Raw genomic sequence first — 27,554 nt, forward strand, 5'->3', positions numbered from 1 at the left:
GTGGAGACTGATCTTCTGTAGCAAATCAATATTTCATCAAAGTAGATATTTGATCTGGTGAAATAGTAAAGGCTGTAGCTGATCAGTCATCTTTGATTGGCTGCATCAGTCCAGAGGCAAAACAATGTCATAGTACCTGCAAGAAATATCCAGGCTAACATCAATGGAATGGAGCCACTGCATGAGGTGCATATCCATTATTTTATTTTAAATTGGGACCTGAATTGATTAAGGTTGCATTCTACAGTAAGGGACAACTCCTTTAATTTGCATGAGGGTGCCTTAACTTTCCTCCAATGGCAGATGTCTGGGGAAGTAAGATTGGGCTATTGGATTTTAGCAAGCCTTATTTTGTTATTGTCAGTGAGGATTGCCGCTAGAGAGAAGTGATCCTGAGTATTCGTACCAAACACAGACTTTACAAAAAAAACTTAGTTCGAATTCAGAGTTCGGGGGCTGTACGTATGAACACTACTCGCGCGAGCATCGCTGTGCTCCGGTACGCTCAGTGCTCAGCCCAGTGTGAGCTGCTTGTACTGTTTGCACTGTTTGCACTGCTCTCCTCACTTGATAACAACAGCGTGATAGGAAGTAGTGTGCACCCCAAAAAAATTGGAAAAATCTGGCCCCCGGAAGTGTTCTGTTTATGGCTGGCAGCATGTGGGCAGAGACCCGAACAGCTCACTCAGTGTCTTCCATTTGGGTTCAGGTCAAGTCAGGGTCCCAAACCAAACTTTAGCTAAAGTCCGGATGAACTCGGCAAACTGATCTTTAATGGGTCTGCTCATCTCTATTAGTTGTCATTACTGTGGCTTGGTAGTAGCCCCTTACTCCACTCTACTATTTAAAACACATTGTGAATGTATATTGGGGGTGGCAGGGTTTGTTTCGCTATCTAAAGTGTATGGCCAGCTTATGAAAGAAAAACTCACCATGTAATGGTAAAAAAATTTCCGAAAACTTATTTAGTAGAAAATGTGTAATTAATTGACAACACAGACATTAGATCTAAATGGTGAAACACATGCAAATTTAGAATTATATATTTAGTAAGTTAATTTCCTAATTAAATAATAAAAAAAAACCTCCACAGTGGTGGTCAAAGAGTAGAAAAATATATACAGATAGACCTCTGTGCATAAAACATTATTTTTTTGTTTCTAAGAAGTAGTGTGTTTCAGTGTGCTTTATACTTTCCATTACAAAGGACAGTAAAACTTAGCCAGAAGTTTTTAGATGGTATAGATTTAGTATACTATGACAGACTGCCATAAGGTGAGATGAGTATTTGGCCTCAAGTGGCAGTCTGATATATCTCTCAAGTGGTGGCAGAACAAAGTTGTTTACATGATGTATAGCCCAGTTGTCTTGCTCTTGAGAGCAGGACACAGTCAAACAAATAACACTCAGTCAGTCTTTTTCCATTAACATATGGGGTAGGTGGAATCAGTTTCATTGCATTTGTATTGGATGCTACTGTGATCATATGATTTCTTCTCCTCCAATTCAGGAACTTGGTTGAGGGGCTCCAGTATCTGTCTATTCTCTGTAGACAAACATCTAAAAAATACCTACAGCTAAATATCTAAATAGTATTCTTCTTTACAGGCATATTGTACATACATACAACTCTATGGGGTACTTTGTACACTATGACATCGCAGCTGCGATGTCGTTGGGGTCAAATCGAAAGTGACGCACATCTGGCGTCGCTGTCGACATCGGAGTGTGTAAATCGTTTTTGATACAATTAACGAACGCAAAAGCGTCGAAATCGTATCATCGGTGTAGTGTCGGTCATTTCCATAATTTCGGAAGGACTAATGTTACGATGTTGTTCCTCGTTCCTGTGGCAGCACACATCGCTATGTGTGAAGCCGCAGGAGTGAGGAACATCTCCTTACCTGCGTCCCGGCTGCAATGAGGAAGGAAAGAGGTGGGCGGGATGTTTACGTCCCGCTCATCTCCGCCCCTCTGCTTCTATTGGCCGCCTGCCGTGTGACATCGCGGTGACGCCGCATGACCCGCCCCCTTAGGAAGGAGGCGGTTCGCCGGCCAGAGCGATGTCGCAGGGCAGGTAAGTGCATGTGAAGCTGCCGCAGCGATAATGTTCGCTATGGCAGCTATCACAAGATATCGCAGCTGTGACGGGGGCGGGGACTATCGCGCTCGGCATCGCTACCATCGGCTTGCGATTTTATAGTGTGCAAAGTACCCCTATGTATCAGTGCATCTCAATGTCTCTGTATATTATGCAATGGAAGAAAGGTGAGGTTTTTATCTCATATGAATTCAATAATAACTCTGGGCAACAATTTGTTTTTTCATTTTCTGTTGCATGAGGTTTTAGAACTTTTTCTATATATTTCTGCATTGCCGATACCAAATCTGAAATCCGTTTTTTTGTGCATGCTCTAGTATTTTTGCAATTTTAATTTTTTTTTGTTACAGTTTATGGCATGCATTCGTTTTTAAATTGGAGTTAAAGGGCAAGGACTCTTGGATCGAACAAAGTCACAAGGCAAATAAAGAAGACCCGTCGAACCTAAGGACCACAGCAGTGACTATTATTTCTGTCTGATCCATACAAAGAAAGCACAAGAGAGAGGTGTTCAATGCCGCGCCAATAGATCACTTCAGAAGATGTTCAGATCAGTGTCACTTTATTGTCATTCAGGTCGACGCGTTTCTGGAGCATCTGCCCCCTTCATCAGGACCACCAGGAATAGAAATAACATCCAATATTTCTATTCCTGGTGGTCCTGATGAAGGGGGCAGATGCTCCAGAAACGCGTCGACCTGAATGACAATAAAGTGACACTGATCTGAACATCTTCTGAAGTGATCTATTGGCGCGGCATTGAACACCTCTCTCTTGTGCTTTCTGTTATCTACCGGTTTTGGTGGCTGCAGCCCTAGATCTTTGATATATGCGATTATAGTAGTTGCGGCTCCTCACAACTACAATTGGTGAGTAGGTTTACTCCCCCCTCCCCACCCCTCACATATTGGGGTAAGACCCTATTGCGCTTGTTTTCCACAGCTGTTTTCTCCGTGATCCATACAAAGGACATCGGCAAGAAAAAACGGCATATGCTGGCATATCCTAATATTCCTTCAGCAATATGACCTATCCCACACTCAAATTAAATATAATCAATGTCACTTCCTTAGGATGGTAGGTAATGTGTTGATAGAGAGGGGTGCACTCAGTAGGTTCCAAGGCCAAGATACTTAATATTGACACAAGGCACTCTCAAATTGATGCTGTGATTCTTTATTAGATAATAAATGTGCATAAAGAACATTTTCGGTCTCCACCGGACCTTCATCAGTTACACATTAGGAGACTTGAGAGTGCTTGTGAATAGCGCGGTGTCCACCGCTGCATGGGCTCCAATGCAGCAGTGGACACCGTGCTATTCACAAGCACTCTCAAGTCTCCTAATGTGCAACTGATGAAGGTCTGGTGGAGACCAAAAACCTTCTTTATGCACATTTATTATCTAATAAAGAATCACACTATCCCACACTCAGACACTCCCGGTTCCAGTTTTCAATGGTTTTATTTCTTGTAAGGACGAAGAAGGTGAACATGGTGATCAAATATATTTTGATAACAAGCATGGGGAAATGAATGTAGAATCTGAAGGGTCTTCTTCTGATACCAAGCAGTCATTAACCCCTCAGCAGTTTACCCAACCTGAATTGAATGATTTAGTAAGGGATTTGGGCCTATCAAGGAGCGTAGCTGAGTTATTAGCCTCCAGGCTTCAAGGAAGGAATATACTTCATCGGTCAGCTAAAGTAACCCATTTCAGGAAACATGAACACATTTTTGCGGCCTTTTTTTCCGAAGAAAAACACTTTGTTTTCTGTCATGATATCAGTAGTGTTCTCAGCCAGCTAGGTGTTACCACTTACAGTCCAACAGAATGGCGGCTATTTCTTGACAGCTCTAAACGGAGTCTGAAATGTGTTTTCGTACATAATGGTAATTTTTATGCAGCAGTTCCAATTGGTCATTCAACTCATGTGCAAGAAGATTATAATTACATAAAAATTGTCCTCGACTTAATGAAGTATGACGAGCATAATTGGATAATTTGCGTAGATCTTAAAATAGTTAGGACAACAGAGAGGCTTCAAGAAATATCCTTGTTTTCTGTGTTTGTGGGACAGCCAAGCTCGGGAAAAACACTGGACACAGAAGGAGTGGCCGAAACGTGAAGCTCTGGAAGTAGGGATGTAAAATATTGTGAATGAACCTGTAGTTGATTGAGACAGGATCATTTTTACCCCACTTCACATCAAACTTGGCTTATTGAAGCCATTTCCTCTGGCTTTGAATAGAGAAAGTGAATGCTGTCAACACATTATCTCTGCTTTTCCTGCCTTGTCTTTCGAGAAGGTAAAGACATGTGTATTCAATGGACCTCAAATTTGATCCCTCATTCGTAACGAAGAATTTGCCAAGAGGATGAAAGAGGAGGAGAAAGCAGTATGGCAGTCTTTTGTGGCAGTTACAAAGAACTACCTTGGCAATACAAAAGCAGAAAACTATGAACTTTTGGTTCAAAGGATGCTGTTGGCTTTCCATGACATTAGATGTAACATGAGCGTTAAGATTCACTTCCTGAACAGACACCTTGATAAGTTTCCCGAAAATCTTGTAGCTGTTAGTGATGAGCAGCGAGAACGCTTTCATCAAGAGCATCAAACGAGATTGTCCTCAACAAGTACACAAACGCAAGAGCTACAAACGCAAATTTGTGCCTGGATAGAAATTAAATAAGTTTTGCGCAAATTTTATGATTAAAATAAGTGTTTTAATATGTTCTATTTCAAAATTGTAGACAAATTCTGATGCAATCAAATCTTTTAGTGTAGTAGAGTATTTACTGCATTATATTATTAAATTTTCACAAAGATGATGCCCACGAAGACATTCTACTTCATTATGTTAAACTAAATGTTGAAATTTGTACAATAAGATGAAAACCTAAAATCTTGAATTGCAAAAATACTGTAGCTTACAGAGGAAAAATAATCTCAGATTTGAGATCAGCAACTCAAATTAAGTAAGAACAAGTGTTTTTGTGGATGCAACAAAAAGTCTGTTCCCCAGTATAATTAATGAAAATGATTAAAAGAATACAATTTTTCATACACCTCTTAAAACAAAATGACCAGAAATCAGTAAATAGTAAGCACATATTTAGTATCCCTTGAATTGTAACAACTCAAACTATAGGGTGAAAAGATTATTGACATTGATCAATTAATGGTATAAAAATGGTGTAATTTTTTTCTATTTTTTTTTCATTAAACTCTTAAAAAATGTAACATAAATGTAATACTAACATACATATTTACAATATTTATGTGTATTTTTTTCTTTAGATGGTAGCGATTGCGTTTTGGTGTATTTCAGAGCTAACTATAAGAGACCCTTTGCCATGTAAGAATAACTCTCTTAAGCCTGCTTTACACGCTGCAATGTATCTTCCAATGTGTCGGCGGGGTCACGTCGTAAGTGACGCACATCCGGCATCGTAAGGTACATTGCAGTGTGTGACAGGTACGTGCGATTGCGATTGAACGGTAAAATGTTAATCGCATACACATCGTACCTTTCTCTAGAATTGCACGTCAGATTGTTCATCGTACCCGGGTAGCACACATTGCAGTGTGTGACACCCTGGGAACAATGAACAGCATCTTACCTGCGTCCTGCGGCTCCCGGCCAGCAATGCGGAAGGAAGGAGGTGGGCGGGATCTTTACGTCCCGCTCAGCTCTGCCCCTCCGCATCTATTGGCTGCCTGCCGCGTGACGTCTATGTGACGCCGAACGTCCCTCCCACTCCAGGAAGTGGACGTTCGCCGCCCACATCGAGGTCGTATAGAAGGTAAGTGCGTGTGATGGGGGTTAATCGTTTGTGCGGCATGTTCAACAAATTGAATGTGCCACACATACGATGGGGGCGTTGCAAATCGCATACGATATCGTATGCGAAATTGCAACGTGTAAAGCAGGCTTTAAGCTTCTAAATGTTGTCATGAGTAATAATTATCCAGCTACTTGACCTTTTTCGAATAGATTTGATGCATCGCTAGCTAATGGTTCGGTGTTACACCTTGAACTTGTCATGAATATACACTGGCCAGTTGTGAGTGATAATGTTCCTGATGATTTGTCCAAAGGTAGATGATTGCTGCTAGTAGGCTTGAATCTGGTTGTTTAAGGTGTGGTTCAAAATGACACTAATACAACTCTTGACTGTGACACATTGCGAGTGAAAAGTTGGTAACGCTTCTTTCTTCCTGAAATTATCGCAGTGACACCTCAGGGTAATGTAACATATAACTTACACCCTTTCAACACCTAATATATATATATGTGATCCTGATCTGGAGATTCTCTAATGACTCGTTATAAAAACTAACCCTGAAAACAGTGTCCAGCAGATGTCTAGTAATTGTGAATTATTCTACACACTCATTCCATACTTGGAGAAGAAAAATGGAATTAATTCAGAGAATGAATCCATCAATTGACAAACACCAATAACATCCAAAATGCTTAGTTCATTATAACCGGTTGAGTTGGTTTTCCATCATGGTATCATTTTTCCAATAAATTGATTAACACTATGATGGAAACCTGAATATTGTCTTCATAGTTGATAGGATCTTGTAGGCACCACTGATGTCTATCATGCTATGATACTTTTTCCACTACCATAATTAATACCATAAATAAAAAGAATGATGTGTAAACATCCACCTAAAATCCAGTGTGAATGTGGATTAATTGCAGATTAATTTATTTTTTCTCAAATGGAGATAATGTCATTATAGATTGATGACAAATATACAGTAAATGAGTGCATGTTGCCAGTTTGCTATTACTTCCAGCTCTTTTACTTTATGTATTTTACAATTACAAAGTGAAAACATAATTCCAGTCCAATATACATAATAACAGTTTTCTCTACCTAGATGCTCAGGCTGCTTGCATGTGGCTAACCAGCTGTTGGCAACTGTGGATATTATTATATTACATCCGAAATGTCAGCACTACTGGAGCTTGGCACTGCAATCATAGCAGTTTACAAGTGAAGTGAATAAAGGTGAGCTACAATTCCAGAAATTGCTGATGGTGCTGTTTCTGGAAGGAAACATTCATGTGTTTCTCAAAGAAATGTGTCAACATAAATTACATCCAATTTAAAGAACCATTATCCTTTTTATGTGGCAGAGGAACCATTAACCGCTAAGAATGAGAGAACCCAAACTGTAAAGTGTCCGTACCAAATATCTTGTGTTCATTGTTGAATACCGAACACAGACTTTTGACTGTACGTCTAGTTCCTGTAAGGTTTTGTCATCCAAATAAAGCTTGTTGAAAGGTTGCAGAGCAGCCAATCAGCAAGCTTTTAGGCGGTGGGCAGTTCCAGAGCCATCGTAGCCATGCAAAGTATTGTCATAGCTGCAATTGGCCAGGGAATTCACTTTAAAAAAAAAGGAAAAAAATTAATGGAAAAAAGTACATCCCCTGAAAATTAGAAAATTAGCCCTAGCCCATCTTTTGGAGCAAAATATAGTAAAAGCCCCTGTCTTATTCTTGGGGAAACACGAGTATATATATATATATATATATATATATATATATAAAAAAAATCAGGGGCAGACATATCATTGGTGGACCCTGCTCCTCTGCATAGGGGCCCAAGAACCAAGGCGGCCCAAAGCAGGAGAGCCATAGTAATTATAGTAATTATGCACTATGAGGAGCTCTTAAGCTGCAAAGGGCCCATGTATTGTTTTTGCACAGGGGCCCTCTTCTGTCTGTGCATGCCAGATATATATATATATATATATATATATATATATATAATTTATTTATTGTGAAGCTGCGCAATGTGATATTTTGGAATCGCTTGACTGCTAGATGGAGGCACAAGTTTCATAAAGAAGTCGGGGATCAGTGCCGCCCTTATCACCATTCAATCCAAAGGATAATTTTCCATGTCATTTATTAAGGAAGCATGAACAAGTCTACGCATTTCAGGGGTCTCTGCTCCCTTCCTCAGAACAATGCAATAATGATACAGTAAAATCTTCTGTGTCGTTGCATTGTCCTGAGGAAGGGAGCAGAGACCCCTGAAACGCGTAGACTTGTTCATGCTTCCTTAATAAATGACTTGGAAAATTATTCTTTGGATTGAATGGTGATAAGCGCAGCACTGATCCCCGACTTCTTTATGAAACTTCTATCTCATTGTTACAGGTCCGCAGCTGTCTCCACTGACTTCTATGCTTCATGAGGTGTTGTGACTCTCACAAAATCCATAGGTGAGTGCACCCTATTATCCTTTTTATTGATTTTACCGGTTAAGACGCTATGCGCCTGTCTTTCCTCCACAGTTTATAAAAGATTGAGGCACACACACAGGAATGGCTCAACTTAGTAGTCCAGCTGGTTTATTTAGCCACACATAAACCACATTCTAGAAACATAAATGTGACCCTTCCTTCTGCTTTACAGGTACATAAAACATAACATAGTATGACAGTCTGGTTTACCTCATGGGTACACACGCACACATTCAGATATACATCTCCAGTGTAGTATCGCAGGAGTAACCTTCACTCACTGGCCTAGGTCAGTACACAAATCCCTTTTTCTGGGGTTACCTTTCAGGAGGTTTGGCAGGCTTCACATGCTGACTCCTGTCAGTCCACAGCTATGGAAGCTTGCTTCTTTCAATCCCAGAACTCCCGCTGTCAAAGACTGCACCTCTTAGCACATCCTCTTTATGCGGCTGTACACTCTCCTAAATTGTCATCCAGGAAGTTTCCAGCTTCCAAACACAGAGGCCATGTGCTCAAACAAACAGTCTACTTATAACGCCTGAAACACCCCATGGGTGGAGGTATGTGAATAGCCAGTCCCATACATACCTCTGACTGTTCGTAAACCTGGCCCTGAATGCATTAACAACCTCTTGAAACTACAAGTCCCAAAGTAAACTTTCTAGGCTTACATCCCAGAGGACCTCCCTCCTCCGCGATACATACCGGCCATCCACTACATAGGCGTATAGCCGGTCGCTACCTCACTAATATATATATATATATATATATATATATATATATATATAAAAAGACCTTCCCTGATCTGGGATCTGGGACACCGGTTATTTTTGATGCTTGTATGTTCTTTTATGGAGTATGATGATTAATACGTCGCCCCTAAGTATTTTTCATTAATTATTCTTTTCTCCTCTCTCCGTAATTACAGCATGTACGTATCACACCGCTGTGGAGAGCAATAACCATATTATTTTCATTAACACTGATTTTATATGTAGTCAATGAAATTCGCATTGTCTCTCTAGACTGCAAACTGCAATATAATGTATCCCTGAGTTGCTGCATGTATAGTGCACTCCTGAACAGTGCCGTCTGGGTGCAGAACTCCATTTATGTTCTGCTTTAATCCAGCACTTGTAACATTTAGCAGTAGAATAACGGGCAGCTGTTTATGTGCCTTCCCTGCCTCTGCCTCCCACTTCTTTTGTATTTTATCCTCACTGTAACTTACACATAAAGCATTCACATGCGCTGAGAGATTGCATAATCTTGCTTCTTTCCAGACATTATTAAAAAGGTTAGTCCACCCACAGGTGTTAGGAAAGTATAGTATTTTATTATTGCAGTGAATGTTACCTTTCTTTTGCTAGCTATGGCAAATACGCATTATCTATCAGTCATTAGTTACTCAATGTTTTTTTTTCCTTATGAAAGTTATTATGCAATCCATACAGAGCTAGTGAAGAATTTTCAAAGCTTTTAGTTACTAGCGAAAGGCTGCTCAATGGCTGTATCTTACAATGGAGACGTATTAGTGAAAGCCCTTGAAAACAAGCACTATAAACATTTCATTTATTAATTTCTGCACAAATCTCTGTATATATATATATATATATATATATAAAACTATATAAATATATATATCTAATATATAAAGCTCAGTGTATGTGTGTATGAGTGTGTGTATGTGTGTGTGTATGTGTGTATGTCCGCTAAAGGAATCCACACCGTCGCATGTACAATCACAAAATTTTGCACAGAGACTCCATGTGAGACCCGCAACACACATCCGTTTTTTTTGTACGTGTGCGGTACGTATTTGCACGTACCGGAGACACGTACACACGGAGACCCATGTTATTCAGTGGTAGATGGCACACACACGTAAAATCACACGGAACGTGTGTCCGTGTCATAAGTAGAGATGAGCGAACCGGTCGGTTCGCCGAACGGAGGTCCCGTTCGAGTTCGGTTCGTCGAACGTTCGACGAACCGAACTCGAACTGCATAGGAAACAATGGCAGGCAATCACAAAAACATAAAAACACCTAGAAAACACCCTCAAAGGTGTCCAAAAGGTGATAAACAACTCACAACACAACACAAACACATGGGAAAGTGACAAGGACATATACTCATGCGAAAACAAAAGAGCTGGACAAGGAAAAAGAGGAGGAGACACAGATATATCAGTATATGCAAGGAAACATCGATGCCATTACTGTGCAACTTGAGCCCTGCTCATTTTAGGCTTCCAATCTGGATAAATTGCCTGAGCTTGCCACGTACGCCTTGGGGATCTTGTCGTGTCCTACAGCCAGCGTTCTCTCGCAACCTGTCTTCAGTGCTGCTGGGGGTCTGCTGGCAGATAAGCACACGTGTCTGTCCACTGACAATGTGGACATGGCTCTCAGAGGACTTTTCTTCCCCTGGGTCATCCAGGGGACGGGAAAGGCACGCGTATTTTTGAGAGTGCTTCATGCAAAGCATCTTTTTCTTTTTCAAAAAGGGGGTCAACTGATGCCAGTCAAGTGGGGGGGTGTGGCCCAATTAGTGGCAACGAGGGAGACTGTGGTTGGAGTCCCCTCGCTGTGTTTCTAAAAGAACCAAGATGAACAAGTCATGGCTCTCAGAGGACTTTTCTTCCCCTGGGTCATCCAGGGGACGGGAAAGGCACGCGTATTTTTGAGAGTGCTTCATGCAAAGCATCTTTCTCTTTTTCAAAAGGGGGGTCAACCAATGCCAGTCAAGTGGGGGGTGTGTGGCCCAATTAGTGGCAACGAGGGAGACTGTGGTTGGAGTCCCCTCGCTGTGTTTTACATGATTTTCGAAGGGCATGACATGCCTAAGAGGTTGAGTTTCATCATCTGCAACTTGTTGGCAACAGAAAGGCTGCCTTTACACCCTTTTGAGACCGAGGATTTTCGAGACCTTATGCCCATTGCAGTGCCCCAAGAGCCAATGGCCAGTCGTTACTCCTTCTCCAAGAAAGGCGTGCCCGCGCTACCACAGCAGGTCGCACACAACCTCTTCGATTCCTTGAGAAACTCTGTGTGTGACAGGGTGCATTTCACCACAGATACTTGGACCAGTAAGCATGGACAGGAGAGTTACATGTTGCTGACTGGGCACTGGGTAACTATGGTGAGAGATGGAGAAGGGTTTGCTGTACAAGTCTTGCCGTCCCCACGACTTGTGTGTCAATCCTTCCTCTGTATGTACAAGTTCCTCCACTGCTTCTGCCTCCTTAACCTCGCGTGGGTCCTCCACCTCGGCCCAAACCCTGTGTGGTCAGGCCACCCTTCCTTGTAACTGCGCCCAAGGAATCCCACACACCTCCTTACTATGCTGGCAGCAGAGCTCAAGGCCATCAGGCGGTCAAATGTTTACTTTGAAATGTAGGGGAAATGTGAGACACTGCTGAGGAATTGTGAACGGTTAGCTCTGGAGAGTGAGACCGAGTTTCATCAATGGTTGTCTACACTCAACCAGCAGTCAGGGAAGGTCGGGTGCGACAATGATGCAAACCTGTGTGCGGCCCTTCGTCAGGGCAATGTGACACACGTGCCTTGTATGGCTCACGTGTTGAATCTGATTCTCCAGCAATTTTTAAAATACCATCCCGGCCTACATCGCCTTGTGCAGCGGGCACGCTGCTATGTGCTCACTTTCATCCTTCGCACCCAGCAGCTCAACAACTTTCATCGCTCCTGAAGTCTTAGGGTCTGGCGATTAAATGCCTGAAATGCGATGTTCCGACACGCAGGAATTTGAATCTGCACATGTTTCAGCGTCTGTGGCAGCACCGCAGAGCCCTGCTGAAATACGGTATGACGTATACCCTGGGCTAACTTGATCCAGAGGTGGTGCAGATCACGCTGCTGGAGTGGTGTCAGATCAAGGACCTATGCACCCTTCTACACAGTTTACAAATATCGACGAAGATCTTTAGCACTGGCAATGCCATTCTCAGCGTGACAATTCTGGTCATCTACATGATGGAGCACACTGTAAGCATTATTCGGAGTCAGGTATTGGTCCAAGAGGAAGGGGAGGAAGTACAGGAGGAGTTATATGCAGAAGGGATAATAAGATCTACAAGGTCCAGACGGTGAGCGGCACCTAGGCGGCAGTCATGATGGGGGAGAGGGATTAACAAGGGCGCATAGTATCAGCAAAAATTGTTGAGGAAGGTGCAGGAGCCCATGAAGAAATGGAGGACGAACTGGCGATGGGCATGGAAGACTCAGCAGATGAGTGAGAGCTTGCTCACATTTCGGTTGTGCGAGGTTGGGGGGAGAGGGCAGAGGAAGGAGGCACGATTCTCACCTCTCTGCCACCAACACACCAAGGACTTGGTCCTCCTGGATGCACAAGACACATGAGCGCCTTCTTGCTGCACTACCTACAACATGACCCTCGGATTGTACGAATTCGAAGTAATGCTAACTACTGGGTTGCCACACTGTTAGATCCCTGGTACAAGACAAAATTTGGCGAAATAATTCCTGCCATAGAAAGGGACGCACGTATACAGGAGTATCTGCAGAAGGTGGTACGGATTCTTAGATCTGCTTTTCCAGTAAACACCAGTGCTGCACAGAGTGAATCTCAACACTTTGTCATGGATAGGAGGAAATGGTCTTACTTGTCCACATCTGAGGGACCGAGGGCTGGCTGCTGTGCTGAGATGGCATTGAGTACGGTGTCCCTGCAGAGTTGCACTTTTGGTCATATACCAAATGAGTTGAAAAAGGACAAATGCTGGTGGAAAGGGGAACAGGTGTGTTGGAAAGGGGAAAAAAGTTTTTGTCCGTGGGTTTTTTGGTTAAGCAAAAGTAACATTTGATGAAGAAACACCATCTGTTACGGTGGGACTGGCAGATTTGGATAAGGTGGTATATACTATGTTACCGCTATATAACGAAAATTAATAAGAAAAGAAAGAGAAAGGTATATATCCCCATCAGCAGTCAATGTCCACCGTGCTCCCAGATGGAAAAGGAGAGGTTGGCAACTGGAAGGTTCGGTGGAGGATACAGATCTGTGTGGCTATGAAACTAATAGTTGCCTGAACCGAGTTAGACGCCACTCGGATCTTGAGACTGGGAGCCCTGTTAGCGTCACAGGGTCCACACGCCCACCCAGCCCAGGAACTCCCTGTTAACATCACAGGGGCCATTCAGTACGCTGACCGTGTGCATTGGGGCCACACCTGTGGACAGCAGGCGCATCAGCAGCAGCAGGCCTGTTAATGCCACTGGGCTGCACAAGCAGGACTTGTAGGACAGGAGCTGGTCTTAACCGTTCTGCGTTACCAACTGTGGTGGCGGCCTGCATCGACGCCCTATCCCTGCCTACCTCTGGCCTAAAGCCGCAATGGGTTCAACACATGGAGGTGTGCTCTTTCGGAGCATAATAGAAGACTGCGCACCTCCTTGTTGGCTCCAGCCCGTTTAATAACCTGGGTCCGCCCCAAACCAGGGTGGACCACAATGCACCTGCTGGAGACAAAAGTAGAGTGACACGTCATGAGTGGCATAACTAGCGTCCTATTTGGAACCGCAACTTCAATAATGACCTCATGGCTGCCACGACACAAACACCTCACCAGTCATCGTCTGACCATCAATAATGCGGTGACAAGTCATAGGGGCGGGCCTCTGCAAGCCATTTGGGAGTGGCCTGGCCACATCGTCAGGACACCTGATGCCCTGTGGTCTATATGGGCCCCCCCACATCAGGGGCAGGGCCAAAGAGTTCATTACCGGACCTAGTTTCTGATGCAGTAAGTGCCTGAGCATGGTCAGTTGCATGAAATAGAGTCTCTGAAAAAAGACTATCAGCTTTAGCATGGTGTCTCGGCACAAAACAGGACTTAGACCCGGCACGGAATGCAAGTACCTGTGCAAAGAGGCTTTTCACACTAAGTGTGGGAGCATGCGCTGTATCCCGAAATGAAGACTTAGCCTCAGGAATGGCACAGTCAGGCTGAGCATACTCACTAGGCGAAACACTGTAGTTAGGCTGCAGCTGGGGTAAATCGGCACACGCATGCGCACTAGCTGCCTCTCCACACTTACACGTGGAGGAGAAATTGCTCTTCGGGTGTGGACTTGGAGATGCTGTCTATGAACAGAAGGAAAAGCTAAAGGAAGCCTCACTTTCTATCCCTCCGAATTATCAAATGCAGCAATGAATTCCCTGAGTTTGCTATAACATTAGCGTAGCAAAATGTGCATGAGGGTGTCATGCAGAGGTGCTAGAAATAGCTTGGCACCAGTGGGACAATAATGAAATACAACATCCAGTTCTATGATGCCACTAAATGGCAGTATTTTTTGCTATCATTATAGCTTATTAAAAACAGAGCAGGAGGGTGTCACGCAGAGGTGCTGCACATAGATTTGCACCAGTGGGGCACTAATGGAGTATAACAGCCACTTCTTGTATGCCACTAAGTTTACTCAATTTTTGGCATTATAATGTATTAGTAACAATGAGTTTGAGTGTGCAATGCAGGCAGTCGTGCTGCAAATATCTTTGCACTTGTGGGACAATACAGAAGTCCAACAGCCACGTTTAGGATGCCACTAAGTTCACTCAGTGTTTGCTAGTATAATGGCTTAGTTATGAGTTTGAGTGTGCAATGCAGGCAGACGTGCTGCAAATATCTGTGCACTAGTGGGACGATACAGAAGTCCAACAGCCACGCTTAGGATGCCACTAAGTTTCCTCAGTGTTTGCTAGTATAATGGCTTAGTTATAATGAGTTTGAGTGTGCAATGCAGGCAGACGTGCTGCAAATATCTTTGCACTACTGGGGCAATACAGCAGTCCAACAGCCACGTTTAGGATGCCACTAAGTTCATTCAGTGTTTGCTAGTATAATGGCTTAGTTATAATGAGTTTGAGTGTGCAATGCAGGCAGACGTGCTGCAAATATCTTTGCACTACTGGGGCAATACAGCAGTCTAACAGCCACGTTTAGGATGCCACTAAGTTCACTCAGTGTTTGCTAGTATAATGGCTTAGCTACAGTGAGTTTGAGTGTGCAATGCAGGCAGATGTGCTGCAAATATCTTTGCACTACTGGGGCAATACAGCAGTCCAACAGCCACGTTTAGGATGCCACTAAGTTCACTCAGTGTTTGCTAGTATAATGGCTTAGTAACAATGAGTTGGAGTGTGCAGAGGACAGGAGGGTACAGTGGCAGGGTTGTGGGTCTCTGGGTAGAGGAAAGGAAGCCTGCCTTTCTATCCCTCCTAATGAGGAAATGCAGCGAGGAAATCCCTGACCTTAGCTACACAGACGCTGTCATCTTGTGTAGCTGGTAAACTCTGTTTTCACGGACCTGTCACCTATGGCTCTGACCCTGCCGGTATGAGCTCTTAAAAGGACTGATAGAAAGTGCTATCCCTAAGCTGTCCAGCGCTGTGTATGGAGCATATACAGCGGTATCGGCGATAGGAGCTGCGCCAGTGATGTCTGACACCAAGGACGCAGAAGAGATAATGGCGTTCTGGAGGAAAATGTCCGGTTTTATAATGCAGGGACATGTGACATGGACATCCTATCACACATGCCGTTGCGTCTCTGGCTAAAAGTCCACTTAGCTGTGTGTGTGTCTGGGATTGGCTGATATGCTGGCCCGCCCCACAACACGCGCGCGCTTAGGGAAGGAAGACAAGGAAAAAAAAAAAAAGGCGATCGCCATTATACATACAGCAGTGATCTGAATGCGCTGTTCCCGCACACTATACACTGAAATGTCATAATAGTGTGAGTCACAGAGTGACTTACACTATTACAGTGGAAAGCCAGCTAGGAATTAGCTGGTTTTTTTGCTGCTAGAACCGTTCTCGAACGTATCTAGAACTATCGAGCTTTAGCAAAAAGCTCGAGTTCTAGTTCGATCTAGAACAGCCCCCAAAATCACTCGAGCCGCGAACTGGAGAACCTCGTACCACGAACCGCGCTCAACTCTAGTCATAAGTACGTGTGTGCACTTTTCTACACGGACGACATGTCCGTTTTTGGCCGGCAGCACGCAGGCACGGACCCATAGACTAAAGCGGGTCGGTGCCTGCGTGCTGCCGGCCAAAAACGGAGTATGCCCGTGTTCAGCACGTATCGTCCGTGTCCGTTTTTCATCACGAAATCTGAAACACTTGTTTCCAATCTATCAGGACAATTGAAAGCAAACAGCAACACCAGGATCTCATGATGAATGATTAAAATCGTTGATTGGGTAAGAATGCGGGCCTTTAAAAACGGACAGCACAGAGGCAGCACACGTACGTATTTTATGTCAATACGGACATTCCACACGCACACACGGCTCTCATACGCCATCACACGGATACCAATCGTACCGGAGAAACTCCCCTAAAAAACGGAACACGGACCCGAAAAACGGACCTTGAGACACGTACGTTTTTTTGCGGAAGTGTGTTTTAGGCCTGACTCAGGGAACGTCATAGACTATGTTTGGGCGGGAAAATTTAACCCCGTCCTTTCCAGTTACTCTACAAAAATCCTGCAGCTATTAAACTGAATGGAGCTGGGAGCTCCAGGCTATAAATAGTAACTGTCAGTGGTTGCTATAGGAACAAAATAAACTGTTAGTATACGAACCTTATGTGTGAGGTAAAAAGATGTCGGTGGTGAGACGGATAGAGAAAGATAGAGACAGACGGGCAAAGAGACAGACGCCCGAAGAGACAGACGCCCAAAGAGACAGAGCGGGAAAGAGACAGAGCGGGAAAGAGACAGAGCGGGAAAGAGAAAGAAGAGGAAATAGACAGAAGGGGAAAGAGACAGAAGGGGAAAGACACAGACGGGGAAAGAGACAGACCTGTAAAGAGACAGCCGGGCAAAGAGACAGCCCTGGAAAGAGACAGCCCTGGAAAGAGACAGCCCTGGAAAGAGACAGACGGGCAAAGAGACAGACAGGCAAAGAGACAGACGGGGAAAGAGACAGACAGGGAAAGAGACAGATGGGGAAAGAGACAGCCCTGGATGGAGACAGACTGGGAATGAGACAGACAGATAGAGAGACAGACAGACATATAGAAAGAGAGAGACACAGAGATAGAGAGACAGTCAGAGAGACTGATACAGACAGAGACACACACACAGAGACTGACAGAGACAGACAGAAACTCGAAGAGAGATAGTTACTATCCCGGGCAACGCCCGGGTACTACGACAAGTCTAATATATAAAGCTCAGTGTGTGTATGTATGTATGTGTGTATGTCCGCTAAAGGAATCCGCACTGTCGCATTTTCAATCATGAAATAATTTTGCACAGATGCCTCATGTGACCCAGGGAACGTCATAGACTATGTTTTGATGGGAAAATGTAACCCCGCGCTTTACAGTTAATCTACAAAATCCTGCTTCCATTAAACTGAATGGAGGTGGGAGCTATAGGGTTTTAATAGCAACTGTCAGTGGTTGCTAAAGGAACAAAATAAACTGTTAGTATAAGAAGCTTATGTGTGAGGTAATAAGATGTCGGTGGAGAGATGGGTAGAGAGAGACAGAAAGAGACAGGCAGAGAGAGACAGACGTGGAAAGAGACGCAAAGAGACAGACGGGCAAAGAGACAGCCCTGGAAATATACAGTCCTGGAAATAGAGAGTCCTGGAAAGAGACAGCCCTGGAAAGAGACAGCCCTGGAAAGAGACAGCCCTGGAAAGAGACAGACGGGCAAAGGGACAGACGGGCAAAGGGACAGATGGGCAAAGAGAGAGACAGCCCTGGAAAGAGACAGTCCTGGAAAGAGACAGCCCTGGAAAAAGACAGCCCTGGAAAGAGACAGACCGGGAAAGAGACAGACCGGGAAAGAGACAGCCGGACAAAGACAGCCAGACAAAGAGACAGACGGGCAAAGAGACAGCCCTGGAAAGTGACAGATGGGCAAAGAGACAGCTCGGCAAAGAGACAGACCTGTAAAGAGACAGACGGGGAAAGAGACAGATGGGCAAAGAGACAGACGGGCAAAGAGACAGATGGGCAAAGAGACAGACGGGCAAAGAGACAGCCCTGGAAAGATACAGACAGGGAAAGAGACAGCCTTGGAAAGAGACAGATGGGCAAAGAGACAGACGGGCAAAGAGACAAACTGGCAAAGAGACAGACGGGCAAAGAGACAGGCCTGGAAAGAAAGCCCGGCAAAGAGACAGACGGGCAAAGAGACAGATGGGCAAAGAGACAGCCCTGGAAAGAGACAGATGGGCAAAGAGACAGACCTGGAAAAAGACAGACCTGGAAAGAGACAGACCTGGAAAGAGACAGACCTGGAAAGAGACAGACCTGGAAAGAGACAGACCTGGAAAGAGACAGGCCTGGAAAGAGACAGCCCTGACAACTCTTAGTGTATGTAAACTTTTGACTTTGCAGAAAGTAATAAAAAAAATGTCTTAAAACATTCTCTCTCGCATTATGCTGGCATTTGGCAAATATAATTAATTTTGGTAATCGTAAGTGACCTAAAACAGGAAAGGTTTATTCTGATTCATGTCAGATAGTGAGAAAAATATGCATATGTGTCTTTTTAGATAGTGTAGGTAAACTTCTATTTTCAACTGTGTATATATATTTTTATATATATATATATATATATATATATATACACACTACTCAAAAAGTTAGGGATGTTTGGCTTTCGGGTGAAATTTCAGGATGATCCTAGAATGCACTTTGTCCTCTTTAGGTGAGCTAAATATAGCGTTCTCAAAACTTTTATGTGCATGTCCTAGTCTCCAATGTTTCAGTACTTTTTGCACAACTTGCTGTTCTCTAACATGGAGTTCAATGGCAAAATTCCCAACTTGTGTTTGATCCATGAATCACTCAAACCATTTCAGGGTTCAATTAGAATTTGGAAATAAACAGTCTTCCTCATCATGCACACCACATTTTGACATCATGAGACAAAGATGACACCTAACAATTCATCAACAGTACCTGGCTATTGCAAGGTTTCAAGCAGGATGTTCTCAGTTGTGGCCACTGAGCTTAGAGTATCACAGAGTGTCATCAGCAGGTTGCAACAGAGATACAGACAAACTGGAAGAGTCACAGAGAGGCATAGAAGTGGACGTCCTTTGCCACATCCCACACTGATGACAGCTTCATTGAGAACAATGCACTTTGCAACCGGATGATGAATACCACACAACTCCAGGCACATTTAAGGTGAGAAGCACCCAAGTGTCATGTGACACTATTCAAAACCTTTTACATCAGCATGGTCTGCATGCTAGATAACCTGAAAGAATAACTAACCACACCCCCAGTCATAGGCGCTATTGTCTTGCTTGACGAGGGACTCATTGGGCCTCAGTGCTGTTCACTTATGAAAGTTAATTCACTCTGAACAGAAATGATGGCCATCAATGATATTGGAAACATCAAGAAGAGCACTATGCAAAAGCCACAGCTGTGACCAGGAGAGCCTTTGGTGGTGTTAGTGTGGGCAGGTGTATTTAGTCAATACAGAACTGCCCTACTATTTCTGAATGGTACAGTGACAATCTCCCACTACTTGAATAACATCATTTATCCAGCCATTCTGCCTCTGCATATAAATCAGAGGAATAATTTAATCTTCATGGACGACAATGCTCCAGCTCATCAAGGTCACAACATTAGGGAACAGCTGCTGTAGACTGGGGTACCTCAAATGGAGAAGTCTGCACTTTCAGCCTTTCAGCAGACCTGAATCCCAAAGAAAACCTATGGGATCAACAGAGTCATCATGAAGAGGCTTGTAACTTTGTGCCCCAGAACCTCAATAACTTGAGGGCTGCTCTTCAAGAACAGAGGGATGCCATGCCTCAGCAGACAATATGTCCACCTGGGAACAGCATGAGATGTCATTGTCAAGCAGTAATTGATGTTCAAGACCACATGACAAGTTATTGAGACATTGAAATTTGTGGGGGGTTATACTCACCACTTGTGTCTGCTTTTGTTTCAATAAAATTCTTGAAAGGAGGAAATCACAATTGCATGCTTCTACTTAAATTCCCTACTCTTATGATAAAATATCACTGTATATCTCATGACATCTGGTGAGAAATTCATGTCAATAGCACCTTTAGAAATATTTTTACTTATAAAATTGGTGACGTGTTCAATACTTATTTCTCCCACTTCTAGGTAAACATTAAATGAAGGCAGTGACCAATGCTTATCATGATTATCCTTAACCCATAGCGTATACTGGCATTTGTCTGATGTATATGTCAAGTGAATTTGATCAAATATCAACTGATCCCTGTTAGACCCCACTAATCTCAAATTAATATCCAATGTTCAATACGGAAACCACTAATATTTCCGTCCTAGATAACTCTTTTAATGGATGCTGGTGACAGATGTCAAAAAACTGGCATCCAATAATCATTGCTTCCCATGATAGAGTAAAACATATGCCATGCTTTATCTGTTCTTGTTGTGTTTTTACTGGATAACATTGTATGGAATGTGATATAATATATTTTATGTATACTATACAGACAGAGGCCAAAACTGTGCTTTGATCTGCCTAAACCAGCCCTGAGCGTACAGTTATAGGTACCCCAGTTTACATGCTAAATGTAAAAACAAAACAAGTAAATGGTTTGTATTGGTAGATTTACAGTATATTGGATCTATCTTGAAAACTTTATATTGTGGCTATTTAGGTGCTCACATGTACTGCAACATGACATACAATATATGTTGCTCCTTCAAACCCATTGGTGTATCCACTCTATAACATCAATGCCCTGTCTTTGCATTAACACACGTCGGAGTGGAGCTCTCTGCCCTTTATTGATCCAGCCTCTGGCCCATCCATGTGGCCCACAAAGAGTCACTCTCATTTCATCAGTCTATAAAACCTTTGAAAAATCATTCTTAAGATATTTCTTGGCCCAGTCTTGACGTTTTATCTTAGATTTCTTGTTCAAAGGTGGTCGTTTTTCAGCCTTCCTTACCTTGGCCATGTCCCTGAGTATGGTACACCTTGTGCTTTTTGATATTCCAGTAACGTAGCTCTGAAATATGACCAAACTGGTGGCAAATGGCATCTTGGCAGCTTCACACTTGATTTTCCTCAATTTATGGGCAGTTATTTTGCGCCTTTTTTGCCCAACACGCTTCTTGCGACCCTGTTGGCTATTTGATTGTTCGGTGATTATGCTTCAAAAGTTTGGCAATTTCAAGACTGCTGCATCTCTCTGCAAGACATCTCACAATTTTGGACTTTTCAGAGCCCGTCAAATCTCTCTTCTGACCCATTTTGCCAAAGGAAAGGAAGTTGCCTAACAATTAAGCACACCTTATATAGGCTGTTGATGTCACTCATTACACCACACCCCTCTTCATTTCAGAGATACACATCACCTGATTTACTTAATTAGTAAATTAATTAATTATTAATTAATTAATTAATTATTAGTTAATTAGCTCTCAAGCTTATACAGCTTGGAGTAGGACAACATGTATAAAAATTATCATGTGAGCAAAATACTCATTTCCCTAATAATTATGTACACTGTGTATAGTGCATATATATATATATATATATATATATATATATATAGTATTATATATATATATATACACACACAGGTGCATCTCAATAAATTAGAATATCATCAAAAGGTTAATTCATTTTAGTAATTCAATACAAAAAAAGGGAAACACATTATAGTCATTACAAGCAGAATGATCTATTTCAAGTGTTTATTTTTGTTAATGTTGATGATTATAGCTTACAGCCAATGAAAACCCAAAAGTCATTGTCTCAGAAAATTAGATTAATTAACAGAAAACATCTGCAAAGGCTTCCTAAGCGTTTAAAATGGTCCTTTATTCTGGTTCACTAGGCTATACAATCATGGGGAAGACTGCTGATTTGGCAGATGTCCAGAAGACAGTCATTGACACACTCCACAAGGAGGGTAAACCACCAAAGTTCATTGCAAAAGAAACTGGCTGTTCACAGAGGGCTATATCCAAGTATAGTGGAAGGAAAAAGTGTGGTAGAAAAAGGTGCACAAGCAACCGGGATAATGCAGCCTTCATAAGATTGTTAAAAAAAGGCCATTCAAAGAGATTCACAAGGAGTGGACTGCTGCTGGAGTCAGTGCTTCAAGAGCCACCACTCACAGATGTATCCAGGACATGGGCTACAACTGACATATTCTTTGTGTTAAGTCAATGACCAATAGACAACACAAGAAGTGTCTTAACTGGCCCAAGGAGAAAAAGACCTTGACTGTTGTTCAGTTGTCCAAGGTGTTGTTTTTAGATGAAAATAAATTTTGCATCCCATTTGGAAATCACGGAGGAAGAGTGGAGGGGCCACAATCCAAGCTGCTTGAGGTCTAGTGTGAAGTTTCCCTAATCAGTGATGGTTTGTGGAGCCATGTCATCTGCTGGTGTAGGTCCACTGTGTTTTATTAAGACCAAAGTCAGTGCAGCCGTCTCCCAGGAAATTTTAGAGCACTTAATGCTTCCCTCTGCTGACAAGCTTTTTGGAGATGGAAATTTAATTTTCCAGCAGGACTTGGCACCTGTGCACACTGCTAAAAGTACCAATACCTGATTTAATAACCACAGTATCACTGTGCTTGATTGGCCAGCAAATTCGCCTAAACCCCATAGAGAATCTATGAGGTATTGTCAAGTGGAAGATGAGAGACACCAAAGCCAACAATGAGGATGAGCTGAAGGCTGCTATCAAAGCAACCTGGACCTCCAGAACACCTCAGCAGTGCCACAGGCTGATCGCCTCCATGCCACGCCGCATTGATGCAGTAATTCATTCAAAAGGAGCCCCGACTAAGTATAGAGTTTATTTACTGTACAGAATTTTCAGTAGGCGCCAACATTTCTGAGTTTAAAATCATTTGTTCACTTTGTCTTATATAATTTTCTAACTTTCTGAGATAATGACTTTTGGGTTTTCATTGGCTGTAAGCCATAATCATCAGCATTACATAGTTACATAGTTATATAGTTACTTAGGTTGAAAAAAGACCTAGGTCCATCTAGTTCAACCTTCCTCCACCGGTTATACATTTTGTCCCTAAGTCATTTATAACCAACAATGTTGTGTGTACTGAGGAAATCATCCAGCCCTGATATAAAAGCTGTTATAGTATCTGCCATTACTACCTCTTGTGGTAGGGCATTCCACAGTCTGACTGCTCTAACTGTAAAGAACCCTTCCCTATTTAGCTGCCGGAATCGCTTTTCTTCCATTCGCAGTGTATTCCCCTTGGTCCTTAGTACTGTCTTTGGAAGAAATAAGTCATGTGCCAATCCTTTATATTGACCACACATGTGTTTATTAACATTAATAGAAATAGACAATTGAGATATATATATATATATATATATATATATATATATATATATATATATATATATAGAGAGAGAGAGAGAGAGAGAGAGAGAGAGAGAGAGATGTTACAAATTTTTGGGAATGTTTTTTTCTAAATCAAAAATAGTCACTACGGCTTTTTAGACTCCTATTTCTTGTTCAGTACACTTACATGTTCATTTACTGAATTTAGTCTTTTCTTGGTATTGAAACATCTACTGAGCATGGGCAAAGGTCATGGTGAAGTGATGGGGAGCAGGGGCAGCTATTGTGACTTTTGGAATCTATGTTATCAGCTGTGTACAGAGACGTAATCAGTTGCAACCCTGCCTCTGCTGATAAAGAAACTGTTGTAAACTCTACCTGAAAGGCAAGGAAGTATGAGTTTAAAACAACCCCAGTGGCCTGTCTGAAAATTGCAATATTACTATTATTGTTTTTTATAAAGTTTGTGATATGAAGAAGAAAAAAAAAACATTACTACTGTAATTAAAAAAAAGTAATAAAAACCTGATTTAATCTCCAGGTCATTTTTTTATGATAGCTTCTAATTAAAATGACATTTAATTGGAAACAGTTGATACCAATTGATAGTAACAGCAAACTCTTAAAATAAAAATGTAATAGAACACATGGCCCAATGTTGTACTATACCAGTTTATGCTTATTTGTTTGGGCTATTTGATGTTTCCCTGAAACTGTACATCACTCAACGTATGTTTGTACAGACTGTGTCTGAGTGTGTTAGCTGACATGTTCTGTTGTGTGTATACGCATATGCTCCAATGTTTGCAGTCCATGTATTCAGCATCACGGGTTAAAAGAAGAACAAACAATTGAAAAGAAATTACCATATCTTCCAAAATACAAAATGTGATTTCTGATGATTTGCATAACAAATGTTTGATGGCAGAGAATGTCAGCTGAATATAACTATAGTTACGCCTTTTCATATAAAATCCATTATCTTCACAAATGGAAAACAATGGGACATATTTAATTGTTATTATTTGATATTTCTATGATGAAAAGTTTACAATTATAGAGAGCAGGTTTTTTCTATGTAATCTGAGGGCAGCACGATAAAGGAGCAGAGACCCCGATCCCAGCGTTGTGTCCCTTAAGGCCGCTTTACACGCAATGATATCGCTAACGAGATGTCGTTGGGGTCACGGAATTTGTGACGCACATCCGGCCTCGTTATCGACGTCGCTGCGTGTGACACGTACGAGCGACCGCCAACGATCAAAAATACTCACCTAATCGTTGATAGTTGACACGTCGTTCAAATTCCAAATGTCGTTGCTGCTTTTAGACACAGGTTGTTCGTCATTCCTGAAGCAGCACACATCGCTACGTGCGACATTCCAGGAACGACGAACAGCCCCGTACCTGCGTCCTCCGGCAACGAGGTGGGCGTGACTTCCATGCGGCTGCTCTCCACCCCTCCGCTTCTATTGGACGCCTGCCGTGTGACGTCTCTGTGACGCCGCACGAACCGCCTCCTAAGAAAAGAGGCAGTTTGCCGGCCACAGCGACGTCGCTGGGAAGGTAAGTCCATGTGACGGGTACTAGCGATATTGTGCGCCACGGGCAGCGATTTGCCTGTGACGCACAAACGACGGGGGCGGGTGCGATCGGCAGCAACATCGCAAGCGATGTCGCTGCGTGTAAAGTGGCCTTTACACAGGGCTGCTTGCTGTCATTTTGAGACAATCACTTTTTCTCTGCTACAGATCTAGCAGTGCTCAGAATGCTGATCCCTGTATAACCTTGCCCACACCACTGATTGGCAGCTTACTGTGCATAGGCAAAATTCTGCTGATCAGTGGTGGTGGTGGGGTTATACAGAACAATTTCACCATGAGGCATGAGGTACCTGATTTTATTGAAACAGCAGCACATAGACTATTAAGTGACCCATCTCTTGATTCAGGCATTATTCCAGAATCTATTTTTTTAAAACTCCCTGAAGATAAATTTCACCTCTAAAGTAACCCAATCACATCTTCACGTCTTCACCGATAAATTTGTCACTTTTTTTGTCTTCATATTTGTCTCCTCCATAATTGTGTGACTACATTTCCCACAACCCCCTGCTTCTTCTCCCCCTGCACTGGCCACATTAGCTACTCCTCCAAGTGTTATGTGATCTGCTAGTGGCCAAAGAAAGAGGAGAAAACATGTTGCTGTGCATAGTTCCTAATAATATATTAATAAGTTATCTTCATCAACCATCCTGTGTAAAATGTTTATAATTCCCCTTCCTTTAATACTGTATGTTACAGATACATTCTGCTATGTATTCTCTCCTAGTTACAAAACCTATCTTTGTTGCCCATAGCAACCAATCACAGTGAAGCTTTCATTTTTCCAAAGCTGTTTAAACAATGAAAGCTGAGCTCTGATTGGTTGCAGTGGGCAACAAAGACATTTTCTCTTTCAGACAGTCGTATTTATATTGTACTAGCAAAATACCCGTAATTGTTAGTTACACTTGCTAAGGTTGTTCATTTGTCTCAGCTGTTTGAGACAGTTTTGCTTTCTTAGCTTTTGGATTGACTTGCCAAATATATGGACTTTTTTTGGCGGCATTTTAAAAACAGTCCTTAGTGTTATGGCAATTAGTAATCCCCTCACACTGATCAGAAATCTAATAGGTGAATCTATACATATAAAGCTAAAAATGTCCTGAAGGATCTCACATCTTAGCTATGAAACTACCTCACAGTCAGTTCTAGTTGTCCACAGCAACCAATCAACACTCAGCTTTCACTTTACCTCAGCAGCTTCAATGCTGAAGGCTGCAGTCTGGTTGCTATAGGCAACCAGAACATTCTTACTGTGAGGCAATTCTCATAAATCAGGCCCCAGTTACTTGTACACTCATTGTTGACAGCTGTTGCTATAGTTACAGACTTTAGAGCCAGATACCAGGTTGCCCCACCTTATGGACTATTTGGGTGCTGCCCCTTGCAAGAGCGACTCTTTGGTCACCTTTTCTTCAATTCTTTAATCTTACAAAAATTGCAGTTTTGCATTCAACACTTATATATATATATATATATATATATGATAAATATATCAACAATATTTCTATAGAGCCTATTCAGGGGGCCAAATCTTGTGAAGCGGAAGAGTTTTTGAGAGACTGAGCCGCAGCGATGAGCGCTGAAGTCTCTCAGTTTATCTACAGTCATAGCTGGAGGTTCCCACGGTACTTCACCTGTAACTATAGGTAAACTGACCTCAGGTGACCTCATTAAACTCAGTGACCTCACCTCAGGTTAAGTCACTGAGTTCACAGACCTGCATCTCCTGGCAGAAAACCACACCAAAATAGCATAAAAAATGTTTTTTGTGTATTTTTGCCAAGAGATGCAGATTTGGTGCTGAAATTTATACACCAAATTCACATCAAAACTGCATGTGCCATGATGGGGTTATGATGCGATTTTTTAAATGATTAAATTAAAAAGCTGCATGTGGTTCTTTTTATTTTCATACACAGCCAAGATAACACACACGGCTGGGGGCTGCAGCCTGTAGCCATATGCTTTATCATTCCTGGGTGGGGGGGCGCTATGCTAATTTTTTATTTATTTATTTTTACACCAAACTAGATACAGACAGAGCCTCTGATTGAAAGCAGTCAGACATGCTGTCACACAGGGTGGGGGCTATGGGAACTGCAATGGGTGAGGAAAGCAGTGTATATGCATGAAAATTTTGAGCGGTTCCTGAACATCCAAGTGGAGACCGTAAGTATAAAACACTTGCTTTA

At 42.5% G+C, this 27,554-nt stretch overlaps 1 protein-coding gene across 1 annotated transcript in view; it reads right to left on the bottom strand.

Moving 5' to 3' along the window:
* SHISA9 (shisa family member 9) overlaps positions 1–27,554 on the bottom strand; it is a 512,605-nt gene that overhangs the window by 2,710 nt on the left and 482,341 nt on the right. The gene's annotated exons all lie outside the window — the stretch shown is intronic.

The sequence above is a fragment of the Anomaloglossus baeobatrachus genome, chromosome 7, assembly GCF_048569485.1.
Source record: "Anomaloglossus baeobatrachus isolate aAnoBae1 chromosome 7, aAnoBae1.hap1, whole genome shotgun sequence".
NCBI lineage: Eukaryota > Metazoa > Chordata > Amphibia > Anura > Aromobatidae > Anomaloglossus > Anomaloglossus baeobatrachus.